This window comes from Arachis ipaensis, chromosome B04, assembly GCF_000816755.2.
Source record: "Arachis ipaensis cultivar K30076 chromosome B04, Araip1.1, whole genome shotgun sequence".
In the NCBI taxonomy this organism is placed as follows: domain Eukaryota; kingdom Viridiplantae; phylum Streptophyta; class Magnoliopsida; order Fabales; family Fabaceae; genus Arachis; species Arachis ipaensis.
In genome coordinates this window covers 89,849,096-89,868,213 of record NC_029788.2, presented here as the reverse complement: position 1 = coordinate 89,868,213, position 19,118 = coordinate 89,849,096, and the positions used below count along the sequence as shown (strand labels likewise).

The window sequence follows — 19,118 nt, the reverse complement described above, 5'->3', positions numbered from 1 at the left end:
GTAGGTCGTTATAAAACAGTCTTTAAATTCATGTAAAAGATTAAGTAAGTCTGTTCGACATGGTTCCACAAAGTTCTTACATATATAAGTGATTCGAACATCGTCATCTAATCCTAAAGTAACTTCTTCCAATGGATCTTGTGACTCAAAACTTTTTGTAACTTTGTCATCTTTTACCGAATATTTTTTGAACCCCAAAGGTTCCAAATCATAGATGCAATCAAAAGATAAATCAACAGATTCATTGACACTGAAACATACTTCATTATTAATCAATTCAACAACTGAGTTATTTTCAATACAATGAACTTCTGCTATGTCAACGGTAGTTTGATTGATAATATTATTAAAACTAGGAAAACAAAAAGAACCAAAGTCATGACTAAATTCGATCAAAGCAATCGAATCTATACTACAAATTGAAAAGGATGAAACTACATTTCTAGATGATTCAACTTCACCAGAAGAATCATTTTTATTTTCAATAGAAGAAAAATTACTTAAATAACTTCTTAAAATTATCAGATAATTTGAGACGTTTTGTTCATCAGCCATGTAAGGATGTCTTTAAATAACCTCTTATGCTGAGCAATCCCAACCAGTTGGAGGAGCGTCAAGTCTTGGATAACGAAGCTTCACATTTAGGCCTTCTAAAGTTAGAAAATAACCTTCACAATTGTAAGAAGTGAGAACCCTATCAACATTCAAAGGCTTTCATTTAGGACTATACACTCTGAAATTGACATGCAATTGCTCAACATACAAATTTGAATCAGCCTTAACCACTTCAGGCTTCCCTTCGTCTATCCATAAAAGGACACTCTGATGCACAGTGGAAGGTACTGCCCCAACTCCATGGATCCAATCACACCCCAACAAAGCGTTATAGCTAGCCTTCGATGACACCACCACAAAGACAATGTTTCAATCAGAAGATCCCACCTTCACCCCAAGGGTAACCAAACCTTTTGCAGGGGTAAAAACTCTGCTATAATCGGTCACGGAGATATTAGTGGGAATCAAATCATCATGATGCTTTTCCACCTTTACCAGCATTCGTTCCGGCAGTAAACTAATCACTACCCCTCCATCGACCAAGACTTTGTTGACTTTAATTCCACTCATCACCGCTGTGACATGCAGAAGACGGAGATGAGATTTTTGTTTCTCAGAAGGTCTCTGGAAATAACCCGGCTCATCCTCATATCGAATGAATGAAAAACCCTCCTCATCATCCACATCATAGTCCTCATTGGGGTTTCCCTCATATTCTCCCAGGTACTCAGTCGAAATTATCGAAATGGCACTCACCATTTCATCATCACCTTCTTCGAAAAACTCCTCGTCCAAATCAGCTTCTTTCTCCTTAGCAGCTTCTTGAGTAACTACCACTGCCATATGGGCTATCCAAGGGTGTATTGGTAAAGATTTTTCTCAATAAAATTGCGTTACAAGTATAGCTCTACCAACAACAATCCTCGGGCATCAAATTTAGAAGAGGGATTTGGTTGTCACAAGTTCAATCCCAATAGAAATAACCGAAGTATTCAAACCTCGGGTCGTCTCACAAGGAATGGGCAAACATGTGCTTCAACATTGGTTAGAAATCCGGGATTGTGAGTTATGAGCATAAAAATAAATGGGAATCTTAACAAGCAAGTAATCTTAGATTGCAAGAAACTAATTCAAATAACTAAGCAAGATATGAGTAAATTCAAACTAACAACGTAACATTCAATATGATTCTATTCTAAGCTAAACAAGTAACTATAACTAAAGCAAGTAATTGGAGGTTTTGGTTTTCAAATATGAATAATAAAAGCAACTCTTGGCTAGGCATGGAAATTGAGGTCACCATCCTTGTCTAATAACCATATCATGACAATTATGAGGAACCAAACTCATTAAGTCTACTTTTATACTTGAAGTACGTCAAATGGTTTGGTCAACATCAATCCATAAGTTCTAACCTCACTACTAATTGAGTTAGTAGAAGGTTAGCGTCAATGGTTATCAAATTGACCACTAAGGGCTCTCAAATCATCAAATCCATTAGACCCAATGACTCAAGTTTACCCAATTCCCTTGACCTAGGCCAAGAGTAAAGAGAACTACTCCATAATCAAGGTAAACATTTCATCAAACAGATGGTAAGCATTAACAAAAGACATGTTCAAAATAAAAATTAAATTGAAATCAACAAGTACCCACTAACAATTATCAACATACAATTATCCAAACAACACAATTAAACATAGAAATCATCAATATAGCATCAACAAGTCAAGATTCACAACATTCATGAAATGGGTATAAAATGACAATTGATAAGAATTCATAAAACTATCACAAGATATAGACAAAATTATACTAGGAAATTCAAATTGAACAATTAAAACTAGTAATTAACAAGATCCAATTCACAATTCAACAAGGGAAGATCAAATTAAAACTAGATCTAGAGAGGAACAAGGGTTTCTCTCTCTAGAAGAACAAAGAACCAAAAACTAGCTAAAATTGTGTCTTAGTGTAAAATGGTTGATCCCCCCCCCCCTTTTTCCCCTAGCATCCTTCGGTCTTTTCCATGCAGAAACAGCTTGAAATTGGGCCTGATGAACCTCAGAAATCAGCAGGCACGATTTCCTTTAATGAGGTCACGTGCAGCTTCCCATGCGTGCATGCCATGCGTGCGTGCGCGCCGATTGCTTTTGCGATCCACGCGTGCGCGCCAAGTGCGCGTGCGTGTCGATAGGAATCTTCTGATCCTCGTGGATGCGTCCATCCTTGCGCGCCGCTTCTAGCCAACCTCATCCACGCGTGCGCGTGGAGTGCGAGGGCGTGCCAGTGCTGCTTTTTCCGAAATTTCAAGTCTTCATGTTCCTCCCTTTTGTACATGCTTTCTTTCTCTCTTCTAAGCCATTCCTACCCTATAATTCCTGAAATCACTCAACAAGTACATCACGGCATCGAATGGCAATATAAGAAGATTAAAATATGGTAATTTTGAGGCAAAATAAGCATGTTTTTCATCATGGGGCAATATTAGGAAGTGAACACAAAACCATGCATTTCTTGTGAATAAGTGCGAGAAATATTGACAAAACCCCCCAAATTCTACACAATATAAACCACAAAATTGGGGTTTATCACCTTACCTTTATCAAGTTTAGTCGGGGATGGAATCTCCTTCGAATACGTTCCCCATCAGCAGGGAAGACAACTCTCGAATGCACAGAAGGAGTTGACCCTTTGACCTTATCACCTTGAGACACCTTTGATAACTGGCGTCCTGATAGATGAGAATTACACCAGTTCGGAATTTCTCAATAGAAAATCATCACTTCGTTGCAAGTATAGACCAAACCAGCAATTAACTCCCACGATCAAAGTTTAATTCAAAAGATGTCACAATCAACACAAAATAACCAGGAGTTTTAAATCCCGTGTCATTCTCCCTAGGAATTACTATGAAATATTCAATTATTAGCTATGAGAGGATTAGAGGTTATGATAGCAATTGGCAAGAAAATTAAAAGGCAAGAAAGTAAATAAGCATGCAAGGAATTAAAAGTCAAAGCAAATAAATCAAAAATAGGAATTTAAGTGGCAAAAAGGACTCTTGTCAAGGATTGAGGAAATAAGGATTCCTATCCTAGTCATAGACCACAAACGTATGATGATTATGAAGAGTTAATCCTACTTAGTCAACCCTAACATCGAGATAAGTCAAATAAGCATAATTGATCTCAATCCATAAGTCCTAGCCAACTTACTAATTAACTTAGTGAAAGACTAGCGTCAATGGAAATCAAATCAACTAACTACTCTAATATATCAATCAAGAATAGACATCAATGACTCAAGGTCACCAAAGTCCTCAATTTCAAGCCAAGAGTGTGAAAAACTACACTAAAACTAAGCCAAGCATTTTATCAAACACTTGGTGTGCATGAAAAGAAAATCTCATTAGATTGCAATAATAATAAATTCTAAAGCTACCAAATGCAAGAAATTAATAATAACAACTCAATTGAATAACAATAAACATAAAAATATCAAATTGTTGTAAATGAAAATTAAAATCAACAAGGGTTCATAAACATAAAAGTGGCAAAATTGAGAAAATAACAACATAAAGTAGGAAGATCAAGACAAGAGAGCATGAAAACATAAATGAAACTATATTAGAATAAGAATTAAAGACAAAAATTAAAGAGAAACTAAACTATGAACCCTAAATTCTAGAGAGAAGAGAGAGCTTCTCTCTCTAGAAAACTACCCTAAAACATGAAAAAACCTAAACCTAATTGCTCCCTCTTGTTTCCTCTTGAATTCTGCTTGAAATAGCTCAGAAAACGAGTTGGATTGGGTTCTCGAGACCCAAAAATTGTTGCCAGAATTTTGCATTTAATGAGGTCACGTGTTGGGACTTGTGCGTACGCAAAGATGTGTGCATACACGCACACTTGAGGATTTTCACTTCGTGCGTACGCATGACTGCACGAACTCCCAATCGTGCGTACGCACGCATCACTGTGCATACGCACACTTGCTGAAAAGCTCCAACTCCATTTCTTTATGAATTCTCTACTTTTGCATGCTTTTTCCTCACTTCTTCAATCCATATTAGCCTTGTAAGCCTGAAATCACTCAACAAACACATTAAGGCATCAAATGGAATTAAAGTGAATAAAATTTAGCAATTAAGGGCCTAAAAATCATGTTTTCACTTTTAAGCACAATTTAGGGAGAATTTACAAAACCATGCTATTTCATTGAATAAATGTAGGAAAAGTTGATAAAATTCACCCAATTAGAGTAAATAAATACCATGAAATGTGGATTTATCACATCCATTTCTTCCTTTTCCCCTCTGATTCCCTCTGGCTCGACCACGGAAATAAGGGTACCGACCTCGAGGTCTTCGATGGCCCCAAGGTGGACTTCGTCTATAATTGGCATCCATGTTTTTGAATTCCTGACAGTTTTGAATCCACTGTACACCTAAAGCTTGAGAACAAGTCAACGGCACAGCAGCATTTCTTTGAGGGCCTCCAGAACTCTGCCCTTCTATTCTTCAAATTGGATGCTTTTGTCGAGCTTGCTCCTCTTTATGGGCTAATTCGTTTTTCATCCTCTCCTTCTCAAAAATTGCTGTAGCTTCAGTATCGAAAACTGCATTGTATCGGGGACACAGAGATACGTCCTGATCCTTCAATTTTTGTTGCATCAAAAATTCTAGCAAACCGTCTCCCACACTAGGGTAACTGATCGAACATTAGATTCAAAGTCTCCCAAGGCCACATCAAATTCATATGCCAAACCAATCATGTTTACAGCGAAATATGGTTCAACAAACCGACTCCACTATCGAAGGATCAGCATCAACCTTCATCTCTTTCTTTGCATCGTCAAATTTCAATCAATCTTCCATAATCGCCTCTTGTATCAAGTCCTTGAAAGGGACACAATTGTTAGTCAAATGGCTAGTTACTTGATGATACTTACAATAAGGTTTTCCTTTTAAATCTTTTACCGAAATTAAAGTTCTGCCTTCAGATAAAATTAATTGTTTATCTTTAAGAAACATATCAAATATTTTATCCAATTTTGAAATATCAAAATTGTATTTCTTCCCACTCTTATGTTTTGAATCACTTGATTTATCACCACTCGAAATTTTCCTAAGTAAGGAACAAACATAAGGTGGTCCTTTTTAAGTTCAGCCAAATCGACTTCTGCTTCTAAATCAGATTCTTCACCTGCAGAATCCATTGTTACATAAGATACATTTTCTTTTCGAGAAAATGATTTACTTTTCAACTTTTTCTCATCACTCTTATACTATTACTTTTCTTTCTTTATAATTTCAACCTGACGTACTCTTTCAGCCAAATGCGCCAAGTCAGGTATATGAACATTAAGCAACTTCCATTGCATATAAAATTCTAGCCCCATAATTGCTATGTTCACTACTTCACTTTCAGAAAGAGACACATAGCATTGACCCCAAGCATTTTTGAAATGGATCATATAATCATCAATGGTTTCACCATCCTCACGTTTCAAAGCCACTAAGTTAGTCACTACCACATTTAATTCTCCTTGATAAAATTGGGCATGAAAATTATTTTCTAACTCTGCCCATGTTGTTATCGAATTTGGTCTAAGATTTGAAAACCAAGTAAAATGCATTCTTCGTTATTGAAGAAGGAAAAAACTTCATTTTCAAATTTTCATCACTAGCCAAGTTTTCAATCTCGACCAAATATCGAGCAACATGTTCAGTAGTTGATTCCCCAAATTCTCCAGCAAATTTTGTGACTATCTTGGGATTTTTTACTCCTCTTGCCACTTCAGCTATTTGAACATTATGAAGAAAGGCTGACATTAAATGAGGTCGATTCATGAATTCTATATCGAATCCAACCCTAATGAGGACATCTTCCACAATTCTTGTGACCTAATAACGTTCACCAACTTGATTAGTACGTAATCGAGCCAATACATCATCAACATTTTGTCCACGGGGAATTAATTGAGGGTTTTCCCTGCCCCTAAGAGCATCATTTTCATTTTGAAACAAGTTTTCAAAACCCTCATGATTTCTTCCTGCATTTTCCTTTTCACCTTCATTATAATCGACAATTCGAGCGATTTGCTCTACTTGTCTTGCAAGACAATCAAACTTTGTATCATGGTCTGTCATCATGGGATTCAGGATTGTGGTCATTTATTGGGTCAATAAATTGACCAAATCATGATGACTTTCTTCCACATGTTGTCAAAATGCTGCCACTGAATTAGAAGCATTTGATGTGGAACCCACATTGAAATCTCGAGAATACTCAGGATATGGCATTTGAACATTGTTCACTCCACCCGCACCTCCAAATCAAATTGGAGAGGCAAATCCACTTACTGGTGGCGTATAACTTGGGGGAAGGCCAACCAGCAGTTACTTGGGGTTGCGTTTGTATTGGATTACCACGTCGGCGAGTATTACACCCACCATTCCCCGTCTGAACACTAGTAACCACCACACTTTCACTTACTGCAACATATTCCAAACGTGAAGTAACTTCCGAAGATTATGCAACTATTGGTGCACTATCATTTGTGGATGAACCACCATTAGCATTAGAAACCTCATCCGCCATGTGTATAATCCTTCCACTTCTTAATTGCATACACTATGACCACACCAAAATCATTTGACAAACTTAATTTTAAAACTGTCCCACTGGGCGTGCCAATTTGTTTTGTCGATTTTTAGTAAATCGAGAGTGGTTTGATATCTAATATCTGGGGGGAAAACCTACTCCTCTTTGCAAGTACCAGTTTTCTGAAAGTACATCAAAGACCTTTTAATTGAACAAAAACGATAATAAAATCTAAAAAAAAAGTAAATAAATACTTTGAAAATAAATTGACTGAATTGAAAATGATTTGCATTGAATTTAAATAAAGCAATAAAGTGCCTTCGATTAAATCAAAGGACTTTGAATTCAAAAATAAAAGTACTGGGAATGTAAATTGGATAAGAATGTTAAATGTTACTTGAAAATAAATTTGCAAGAAAAGTAAAGTTTGCAGAAAAATGTAAATAAAACGTAAAACAAGTGAAAGGAACCCTCTACAGAAATTTGACTCGAAGCAGGATCAGAAATTCGCTGGGATGTGAGTGTGCGTGAGTGATTTCTGAAGTAAAATTCCAACCCTTACACCTTCGAGCCTTCTTCTATTTATAAAAATCTTCAACCAATCAAATTGAAGTGTAACTCCTACATTCATTAATCCATAGGTAACTGCTCCCACTTCTTTTGTTAGAGAAAAAGTAATGTTGATAAGAAACAACCCTCGAACCTTTGGTCCTTCAATTCAACATCTCGACCAATTTGTTATCCGATCACAACAAACTCCTGCTCGAACTTTCTTACCATACCTTTTGATATTATCTTTCTTTCGAAAACACACATTTATTGGCTCTTCAAATTCTCTCTTTTTTGAAATAAATTATTTTCGACCAATAATTAGTCTTTTAATTGAAAAAAGAACAATACAAAAAAAAAAAGCTGATTCTCATAAAGAAACTCCTATTTCAGACCGCCAATTGCAAGAAGAAAAAAGAAACTATGCTACTAATTCTAGAAAAAAGAGTCACTTTGAGAAAAAATGAAAGAAAAGAAAAAGAAAAAATGAAACCAAAGTCCAAACAAGGTATAGAGAAGGCTATCACTATTTGCCATCTTCCTCGTAGATATAAAATTAGTGATTTGGTGATTTTTTATCAGGCGGAGTCGGTGCCTACTGCCTAGTGTTACAGGTGGCAGCTATGATAGAAGTGATATTCGGTACCATGAACTCAGGTTGTTTTTAGATAACACAAGTGAAGAGTGTGTTCTAATTATTTTTTGCTTTCAAATTTTGTTATATTGGTCTTTTTTACGTTTTGAAGTAGACTCCTCATATACGAGGCAATACAAGCCGATATAGTAGTGTTCTTTTTTATATATCTATGGATTTAAATCTAATATTTGACTTTTATAAAGAAAATTATTGTTAGTGAAGTGAAAATTTTCAATTTTTCTTCTGTTATTAATGCATAACATACAATTCTGATGGACATATATGTTTAGTAATGAGTAAAATTTGACTATTAATAAAAAAGTATCCATCTCATATCAATAAAAATTATAGGCACAATACACCATTTTGATTTAGTAAAATTTTTATTCTTGAAAAGTAACTTATAAAAATTAATTTTTGAAATACGATTTTTTAAAAATGGTAGCATTTATATTTAGTAATAAAATTAAAAATAATTTTTAATGAATATAAGTAACAATAATTATATTTAATAAAATAATTTTTAAAATTTAAAAATAAATTAAACTCAATTCCCTAACCAAAACTCATAATCAACACTCATGTCAGCTTCATTATATCTAGGATACCTCTTCCTTCTTACTGACTCATCAGAATCTCCATCATAGCTGTTCAATGACTTTGTCTCATAATCTAAAAAAATGTTTTCAACATCAATTTCTGCACCATCTTCACTCACCCCTCTTGTGTTATTTCCCACACTAACTCCCACATCAATATTATTATCATCTGTTCCTAATGAGCTACTGTTACCTCCAAAGGCATTTGGATGCTGACCTTGTTGGTTTTCATCTTCAACATCAAAGCCAAAGTGATCCTCATGTTCACCATCGTCAGCACTGTCATCAAACCTGTTATCTTCACTTGAAGACTCTAATTGACTTACCACTTGTACTTCAACTAAACCATTACCACTGTACTCACCATCAGAAGGTACATAGTCCTCATCATTTGAGGTTATCTCAATCTCATTTTCTTGTCTACATCCATTAACCACATGCACATGGCAGTGTTTAGTCTCTTGATCCACTATAAACTTACCCATTCTCATCGCATCTTGACGGAGGATAAATGTCAGTTTATAATTTCTTAATAAAATTGTGTTGCAAGTATAGCTCAAAACTGACATACAATCCTCGGTCAACATTTAATTTGTTGGTCACTTAAGCAAACCAATAAAAATAACCGAAGTATTTAAACCTCAGGTCGTCTCTAAAAGGAATTGCAGGGAATTTTACTTATTATTGGGTATGGGAAAGTATTTTTCGGATTTTTTGAATAATGAACAAGGAATGTAAATAACAAGAAAATAAACCAACAACTAAGAAAAGTCCTAGGAAGGGTTGAGAATTGGAATTCCTATCCTCATTATCATCGTCAATTGTGATGGTAATTGCCTTTTGCTCTCACTTAGTTAACCTCTAACAATTTGAAAGAAAGTCAAATGAGCGAAATCAACATAAGTTCACAAGTCCTAATCAAAGACTAGATTTAGTGAAGCTCAAGCCAACTAGCAACTTTCAATTACCAATCAACAAGAGACTTTGACAATTCAAGAGTCTCTAAATTACTCAATTCAAGCTAAGAACACAAAAAAATTTATTTTAAAATTCAACCAAGTATTTTATCAAACACTTGGAAGGCACAAAATAAAAACATAGAAAATTAACAAGGAATAGTAAAATTTAAGACTAACAATTGCAAGAAAATAATGACAACAAATTAAAGAAAGCGACAATAAACATAAAATACCTCAAAATGCATTAAAAGAAAATTAGAATCAACAAAGAGTCATGAACAATAAAGCAACAAGGTAAATGAAACAACATATAAAACTAAGAAAGCAAAGAGGTAATAACAAGGAATTAAAAGAAGATCTTGAATCAAGATAAGAAGTAAAATCTAAACCTAAATGAAATTGAAAATAAAAGAAGAAACCCTAAAACCTAGAGAGAGGAGAGAGCATCTCTCTCTAGAATTCTACATCTATCTAAAACTAAAAAATATGTAAAATGAATGAATCGAATCAAGCTCTACTCCCCAGCCTCTTGTCTCCTTTTTCGGACTTGAAACTTTGCCAAAGTGCCGCTTATCACGCGTACGCGTCATCCACGCGCACGCGTCGCTTTGATAATTTACTGGCCATGCGTACGCGTCATGTGGACGCTGCTCCTGGTCCCGCGCACGCGTCAGCCACGCGTACACGTCGGTACCAGCTTCTCAAAACTCCAAATTCTTGTGTTCCTTCCTCTTTAGCATGTTTCCTCTTCATCCTCTAAGACATTCCTACCCTATAAACCTGAGATCACTTAATGCACATATCACGGCATCGAATGGTAATAAAAAAGGATTAAAAATTAGCGATTTTAAGGCCTAGGAAGCATGTTTCCAATCATAGCACAAAATTAGAAAGGAAACTTAAAAACATGCAATTTACATGAATAAGTGTGAGAATAGTTGATAAAATCCACTCAATTCAATCTAAAATGTACCATACAATAGTGGTTTATCACATCTCCATTAGACTTCAACTCCCTAAGGCCATCCTTCAATGCAACTCCAGGTTCATTCCACTAAATTCTAGCATTGCCCGTGTATCCATGTTCTTTCAACTCTGTAACAATTTCTTGCAACGACCACTCATCTAACTCAAACTGCAATCCTTCCACTACCATTTCACCAAGGTATTCTTTTCATCCTCTTCTACTAACCACCTAACCACCATGGTAGAGATCAACGGTAAACAATGAATCTCCCATCACTACCAAAAAAAATCACAAACTTATAAGAGAAACCCTAAATATAGTAGATACTTTAACCTCCACTGAAAAAAATAAAAATAAAAAATAGGAGTCAAACCATAACATTCAACTCACAGCTGTGTAGGGACTAGGGGTTACGAACTCTTACCTGTTTTAATGTTGCTCTTGCAAATTCCACTCTTCAGCTGTCGACAATGTCAATCAATTAGGAACTCCGCACGGTCCGAACCACACTCAACAAAAAATTCCAATGATGGAAGGCAAGCATGAGCGGAGAAAGATTCCGCGGGAGATAAAGCGCGAAGATAATGAAGCATCCCAGTGGGATTTTTTATCATTACAAAATTTGCAAGAAAGAAATAGAGAGTCATTTGTCATTCAACCTATTGCACGTTCAATTCACATGCTCAGAGGGTGAATATTGTAACATCCTCACTACCAAAGCTCACACTTCCGGCTGCGCGACTCTGATAGCTCGGACATTACGACGACACTTATAATATTTAATACTAAAATATGAGCCTGTTTGAAACTTTAAACCGCAGTACCGCTCCCAAAGATAATTTCGTTCGATAACGTATATCCATAAATACCATTCAACTTACAACAACTCATAAAGAGTACACCCATATATATACATAAATATATATAAATAATATTACAAACATAATCCAATACAATTCCTATCCCTCTTACAGATTATATCAAGATAGAGGCGAGGGTACAGTAAACCATAACTAAAACAATACAGAGCATCACAACAACAATTAAATAAGCTCTTTGTAACTTCTGCGCCCATATCCTGAAAGGGGAAAAATGTAGGGGGGTGAGAACATCATCCTCGAAAGGGTTCTCAGTAGAGGGTTTTTGGGAATTACTGTAATAGGATACGTGAAGATAAACCGTACCAGTGATTAATAACCGTCTTATGCCTCTTTTCAAAAATAACGGTTTACAATAAAAGTAAAGTCGGAAATCTTTTCTGAAAGAGGAACCATTCAATTCTCAAAAACTCAAAAGCCTTTCAAAACGGTTTATCTATACTGAACACAATAGCCTTTCATATGTTATTCCAAACCAGAAACATAAAACCGAAATCAACCATCAGTTCATCTCATTCCAACCACGGCCCTAGGCCCAAACAATCCAACCATCAACCAATCACCACAGTCCAACAGAGTCTCAGATGCAAACACAGATAGGAAGTTCAAGCACAAACAAACAGTTATTACAAGTAGAACAGTTAGCAATTAATCACATAGGCAAACCAAGTATAATATGCACACCCAACCAATGTCACACAAATGCATATGATGCATGCCTGTCCCTAGTGGCTGATGATATCATCTGTCAGTTATAGAGCCAACCCGACAAGTCCTGGTAGCTAACCATTGGACTGTCCCTCTGTCGTGCATCCCCAACTCGAGTTATACTCATCATAAACTTGATCATAATCATGATCCATATCCATCACCCTCACTGGTGAATATTTATCCATCACCATCACTGGTGAATATTTATGGGGGCGAGCTCATCCGGGCCTTTCACAGTGCCCGGCCGCACTTACGACATAGGGTCAACAGAGTATCAAGTCTCGACCTGGAGCACGTGGTGGCTAGCCACTGCTACTACCCAGGGAAACTCGTATCTCAGATAGTGGAAGTGCAACATTCACATTTATCAATGATTCAGCATAAACATGCATTCAATCTCATCTATGGATCAACATCCATCTCAGCCATCCGACTCACGGTTCAGTCCAGAACCAGCCAATATTCATATCATACACAGCCATTCCGGCTCACGGTTCAATCCAAAACCAACCAATATGTATAATCATACACAGCCATTCCGGCTCACAACAAAACAGCACTTCCACCATTCAACATCATTAAATTCACAAAGTCGGCATTTAAGCCATAAATCATTTCCTCAAATTCATTTCACTTTGAAATCGAGTTTAAACTCTTTTCAGCCTTGGCTTTAAAGATCCCATTTCTCAAATCATTTTAGGCTCATAAGCCACTTTTACTCAAGGTAAATTCCCCTTTGAAAACAATGCCACTCTCGGCATCCTCTTTCCAAACTTCCATAACCATGGCAAGTTAAAGATTCTTTTTGGAAACATTCAAAATCATCCATTTAACAATGGGATTTTATAACAAAGTTTCTCGACATAGTCCCAAGTCTTTAGGGGAGAATAACATATCTCATTTCGCCAAATTCATTTAAAATCATTAAAACATTGGCTTTCTGATTTGAGTAAGAAAATAGGATCTAAGCCAAACCGAGTCACGTAATCTTTACTTCTTTCAAAACCATTTCTTTTACTTAAACAAAACCGGCTTCAATTCCATAATTAAATCTGAAGCGTTTCAAACTGATAAGAGAATCATTTTTGTTGTGTTAAACTAGAGTTCAAAAGATACTTTGAATCTTATTTAAAACGTCAAAATAATGAGTCTCATCAATCGAAATCCAATTCCTTTTAAAATCACGAAAACTCTCCCAAGGGACAATTTTTGTGTTTAATAGAGAAAAACATAAACCCGTTTTACCTTTTAAAACAGCCTCAAAGCAAAATTCTCTTTCGAATGACTTGTACCCAAAGACATACTGTTCTTCTTGGAAAATAAGGAGAAATCATGATTCTCTTTTCAATAATTCTTTCAAAGCATAACTTCATTGCTTTCTTAATTGCTCTAAGTAAAGGTAATAAAGAAGCCATAATTTCACAATCCTCAAAATAGAAAGGAAAGGCATTAAACTCAAAATTCCCCAATTAACATCTCAAATAAGGACTCGGATTCTATAGAAATTTCGGCAGCACCTCCCCTAAAACTTGGACTGGCACAGCTCCGGCGACGGAGGCAACCTCAGCCCCAACTACTCGTAACAGCAACAACAACTCTAACCGTGACATGCCATAACTCAAACTCAGCCCTACGTTATCAAAACCTTAGGATTCCTACCCAAATATAACAGTGCAGATTTTCAAGGGCTCCGGAATGTAACTCTTACCGTAACTAAGGAGAAGTGACTGAGCCAAGCGGCGGCAACCCCGACAGTGGTTCCGGTAGCTACCGGACTGCTCCTGGCGACCAGAACAATGGCAAGGCTTCCTCCTCCTTCGGCAGCAACAGTGCAGAAGCTTCAGCTAAGCACCGCAAAGCAGCAGATCGGCAGTGGCGGAGCCGACTTCTCCTCCATCGCATTCTATTCCTCCCGCACTGCTCCCTCCCTCTTGCCGACGACCGTGACAGAAACCACCCCCAGCAGCGAAGGCAGCAAGGCTGGCTCGACCGCAACAGAGTGTGGCACGCCTCTCTCCTGGGCTCTCTCTCTCCTCGGCGATGGGAAATGCAGCGACAGCCCGGTTCCTCACATGCGGCGGTCTGGTGCAGTGACGCCGCGGAAGAGTCTCCCTCTTTCCTCTGTCTGGTTCGGCGACCATGGACCCACGGTGGCGCAGGATGGCGGAGTCGCGACTGGGCAGGGACGAAAGGCACGGCTTCGACGGTGGCACTCCTCGCGTGCGGCAGAGCGCGACGACAATGAGGCCTCATCTCCCTCCTTCGCGTCACTCTCTCTTCTCCATGGCACAATGGCGGTGATGGTTTGACTGGCGTCACAGGAAGCTTCGGCGGTGGCGACGTGGCGGCACGACAGCGAACTCCCTCCTCTCCTCTGCCGCGACTCGGTCCCCCCTTTCCCTCTCTGCTTCATCCTTCTGGCTCAGTCCCCCTCTTCTTTCCATTTTCATTCTTTTTCCTTTGATTCAGGAACCGGGTGGGTGTGTTTAGGATATGGCTGCATAGCAAAGATAGTGAAGAATGGGTTTGGAGGCTGCGCAACACTGAAGGGAGAATGGAGGGAGGGTATGCCAAAATTAGGGTAAAGGCCAATTCGGTAATTGTAACAAAACTAGGGTAATAGGGTTAGTTTTGTAATTTCAAATAAAAGTAGGGGTAATATAGTAATTAGGAACAAATTTTAATCCAACAAAATTAATGTATAGAAATACTATTTGCTCCTCAATTTTACAAATTATTTTCAATAAAATACCCAAATCTAAAAATTAGAAATAATATAATTAATTTCTCTATTTTCCAAAATAGCAACATTAATATTTAAAATATTAATTATTTAATCCAAATCATATAGAAATCCTTATTATTTCACAACTATCAACTTTATAATTTGGATATAGAAAACAATCCAATAATTGTGAAATTGGATAATAATCATAACGTATCTCAAATCCAATAAATCAAAACTTGCCTTAATTACCTTAAATAAAATAATTTCTGAAACTAAGGCTATAAATAACTATATGATTTGAGACTTGATCATAATAAGACTTTTCAAAAGTTCTGGGCCTTACATTCTACCCACCTTATAAAAATTTTCGCCCTCGAAAATTGATACAAAATGAAAGAAATTCTATAACAGTTCACCCTTGAACAGATTTAAGGAAGAAACAAAATATCTCAAAATATAATCATATATACACTTTTTCAAATACTTTGATTGTTAGAAGCATAAGGAGGCAAAGGTAGGAGCATGGTCGCAAAGCAAACATTACAAGATAGGCTCAATACAAAAGATAACATGGGTCAATCATGTGATAGCAGGACAAAGCATCAAAGGCTATCAAACAGGATGGAGTTAAAACGACGTGCTCAACCTCCGCACACTAATCTCATATCAACCTCAGTTTCAACTTTCCAATTCCATCAAGCACTTTACAAACCCCAAATTTGATCACAAGCCTGACAACCACAAACCCGTTCGTAAGGAACAAAACGCCCACAACTCATACGTTGCACACCTACCGCTTCAACTTTCGTATACATATCACGTCTTAAAGAACTAACGTATCGCGTTACTACGTCTACAAGTCGCATATGATATCAAAACAATTCTCGAGTCTACTCAGAAAGATACAAGATTTAGAAAGGAGAGTCAAATGTCAAGGATAGCAATAATAGATTTGAGAGAATATATCCAATCCCTGATAACTAAGGATACTCAAGCAATGAAGTTTGTTAGACACAATTCAATTGACAACTTCAAAGATAACCCTTGGGTCAAAGAAATTCAATAGGACCAATAAGCAGAAAAATCAGCACATTAGTTTAAAACAATTTCAAGCTGAGTCGAAGAAGTATGAGACTTACAGAAAAGAATATCTCAAACCCAAGACAAAACTCACAAAACTTAAGAGCATGATTAAAATTACTTCCAAATACATTGTTCATAAGAGAATCGAAAACTTGCAAAAAAATCACTTTGCAATTTAGAAGAAAGCTCAATAGCAAACATTCCTCAAAAGGGCAACAAAAACAATAACGTGGCTTTGCTCTAATTCAACTTCATGTTAAAGTAGATTATGCAGAGTTTTAAAAAAACAAATGCACCCAGATTTGACTAAGAGCAAAATATTTTCATCAAATATTTTAGAAAGATAGTTAGGTGCATAACTTAACCAAAAGTAATTCATAAAACTCGGAAGAAATCAAATGCTTGTTCAAAAATTCTAAAAATTCATATTCAAACAAGCGTGTATAACATTTATAGCAAGTACGAAAGAGGAAGTTAAACTCTTTTTAGAAAAGAAATTTTGAGCTAAAAATTTGCTTTCAATTTGGTAAAGAAAATAAGTGGTGCATTAGAACAAACCAATTTCCACTAAACAAGGGAGCTCTCCAAAACCTCATTTAAAATAGTGCATGCCAACTTTAAGAACAATTTTTTGTCAAAATCGAATAATTGTTTCACTCTCAATCAAGCAACAGAAAATAAATTCCGTTTAAAACTTCTTACAAGAGAGTTCGAAACTTCTTTAAAAGGTTCAAAACAAGACTCCAAAAGTGTTCTTGAAATCACTATCTCTTCAAGACTCGTCTATCATCTATGATAACCCATTAGCGCTTTCATATACAAAATTCACTAGTATTAAGCCGGCTAAACTTAATACAAAGAATTTTGCAATGCAAGACTAACATCGTTAATCAATAGACCGTCATGTGCATCAAGCTCTAATTCTCGTCATTCGACAAGACCTAATACATGACAAACGCTCAGAGTATGCAATTGAAGCATAGTTGGTCCATTCCTCAGGCTCTATAGGAAGGACTGCTCTGATACCATAATGTAACATCCTCACTACCAAAGCTCACACTTCCGGCTGCGCGACTCTGATAGCTCGGACATTACGACGACACTTATAATATTTAATACTAAAATATGAGCCTGTTTGAAACTTTAAACCGCAGTACCGCTCCCAAAGATAATTTCGTTCGATAACGTATATCCATAAATACCATTCAACTTACAACAACTCATAAAGAGTACATCCATATATATACATAAATATATATAAATAATATTACAAACATAATCCAATACAATTCCTATCCCTCTTACAGATTATATCAAGATAAAGGCGAGGGTACAGTAAACTATAACTAAAACAATACAGAGCATCACAACAACAATTAAATAAGCTCTTTGTAACTTCTGCGCCCATATCCTGAAAGGGGAAAAATGTAGGGGGGTGAGAACATCATCCTCGAAAGGGTTCTCAGTAGAGGGTTTTTGGGAATTACTGTAATAGGATACGTGAAGATAAACCGTACCAGTGATTAATAACCGTCTTATGCCTCTTTTCAAAAACAACGGTTTACAATAAAAGTAAAGTCGGAAATCTTTTCTGAAAGAGGAACCATTCAATTCTCAAAAATTCAAAAGCCTTTCAAAACGGTTTATCTATACTGAACACAATAGCCTTTCATATGTTATTCCAAACCAGAAACACAAAACCGAAATCAACCATCGGTTCATCTCATTCCAACCACGGCCCTAGGCCCAAACAATCCAACCATCAACCAATCACCACAGTCCAACAGAGTCTCAGATGCCATATCATACACAGCCATTCCGGCTCACGGTTCAATCCAAAACCAACCAATATGTATAATCATACACAGCCATTCCGGCTCACAACAAAACAGCACTTCCACCATTCAACATCATTAAATTCATAAAGTCGGCATTTAAGCCATAAATCATTTTCTCAATTCATTTCACTTTGAAATCGAGTTTCAACTCTTTTCATCCTTGGCTTTAAAGATCTCATTTCTCAAATCATCTCAGCCTCATAAGCCACTTTTACTCAAGGTAAATTCCCCTTTGAAAACAATGTCACTCTCGGCATCCTCTTTCCAAACTTCCATAACCATGGCAAGTTAAAGATTTATTTTGAAACATTCAAAATCATCCATTCAACAATGGGATTTTATAACAAAGTTTCTCGACAGAGTCCCAAGTCATTAGGGGAGAATAACATATCTCATTTCGCCAAATTCATTTAAAATCATTAAAACATTGGCTTTCTGATTTGAGTAAGAAAATAGGATCTAAGCCAAACCGAGTCACGTAATCTTTACTTCTTTCAAAACCATTTCCTTTACTTAAACAAAACCGGCTTCAATTCCATAATTAAATCTGAAGCGTTTCAAACTGATAAGAGAATCATTTTTGTTGTGTTAAACTTAGAGTTCAAAAGATACTTTGAATCTTATTTAAAACGTCAAAATAATGAGGCTCATCACTCGAAATCCAATTCCTTTTAAAATCACGAAAACTCTCCCAAGGGACAATCTTTGTGTTTAATAGAGAAAAACATAAACCCGTTTTACCTTTTAAAACAACCTCAAAGCAAAATTCTCTTTCAAATGAATTGTACCCAAAGACATACTGTTCTTCTTGGAAAATAAGGAGAAATCATGATTCTCTTTTCAATAATTCTTTCAAAGCATAACTTCATTGCTTTCTTAATTGCTCTAAGTAAAGGTAATAAAGAAGCCATAATTTCACAATCCTCAAAATAGATAGGAAAGGCATTAAACTCAAAATTCCCCAATTAACATCTCAAATAAGGACTCGGATTCTATAGAAATTTCG

The 19,118-nt window shown here is 36.4% G+C and overlaps 1 long non-coding RNA gene across 1 annotated transcript in view; it reads right to left on the bottom strand.

Annotated features, from left to right (window-relative positions):
* LOC107637873 overlaps positions 17,627 to 19,118 on the bottom strand; it is an 11,320-nt gene continuing 9,828 nt past the window's right edge. Inside the window, exon 4 of the long non-coding RNA XR_001619586.2 lies at positions 17,627 to 17,685. This is a non-coding gene — a long non-coding RNA (uncharacterized LOC107637873). The remainder of the gene's footprint in view (positions 17,686 to 19,118) is intronic.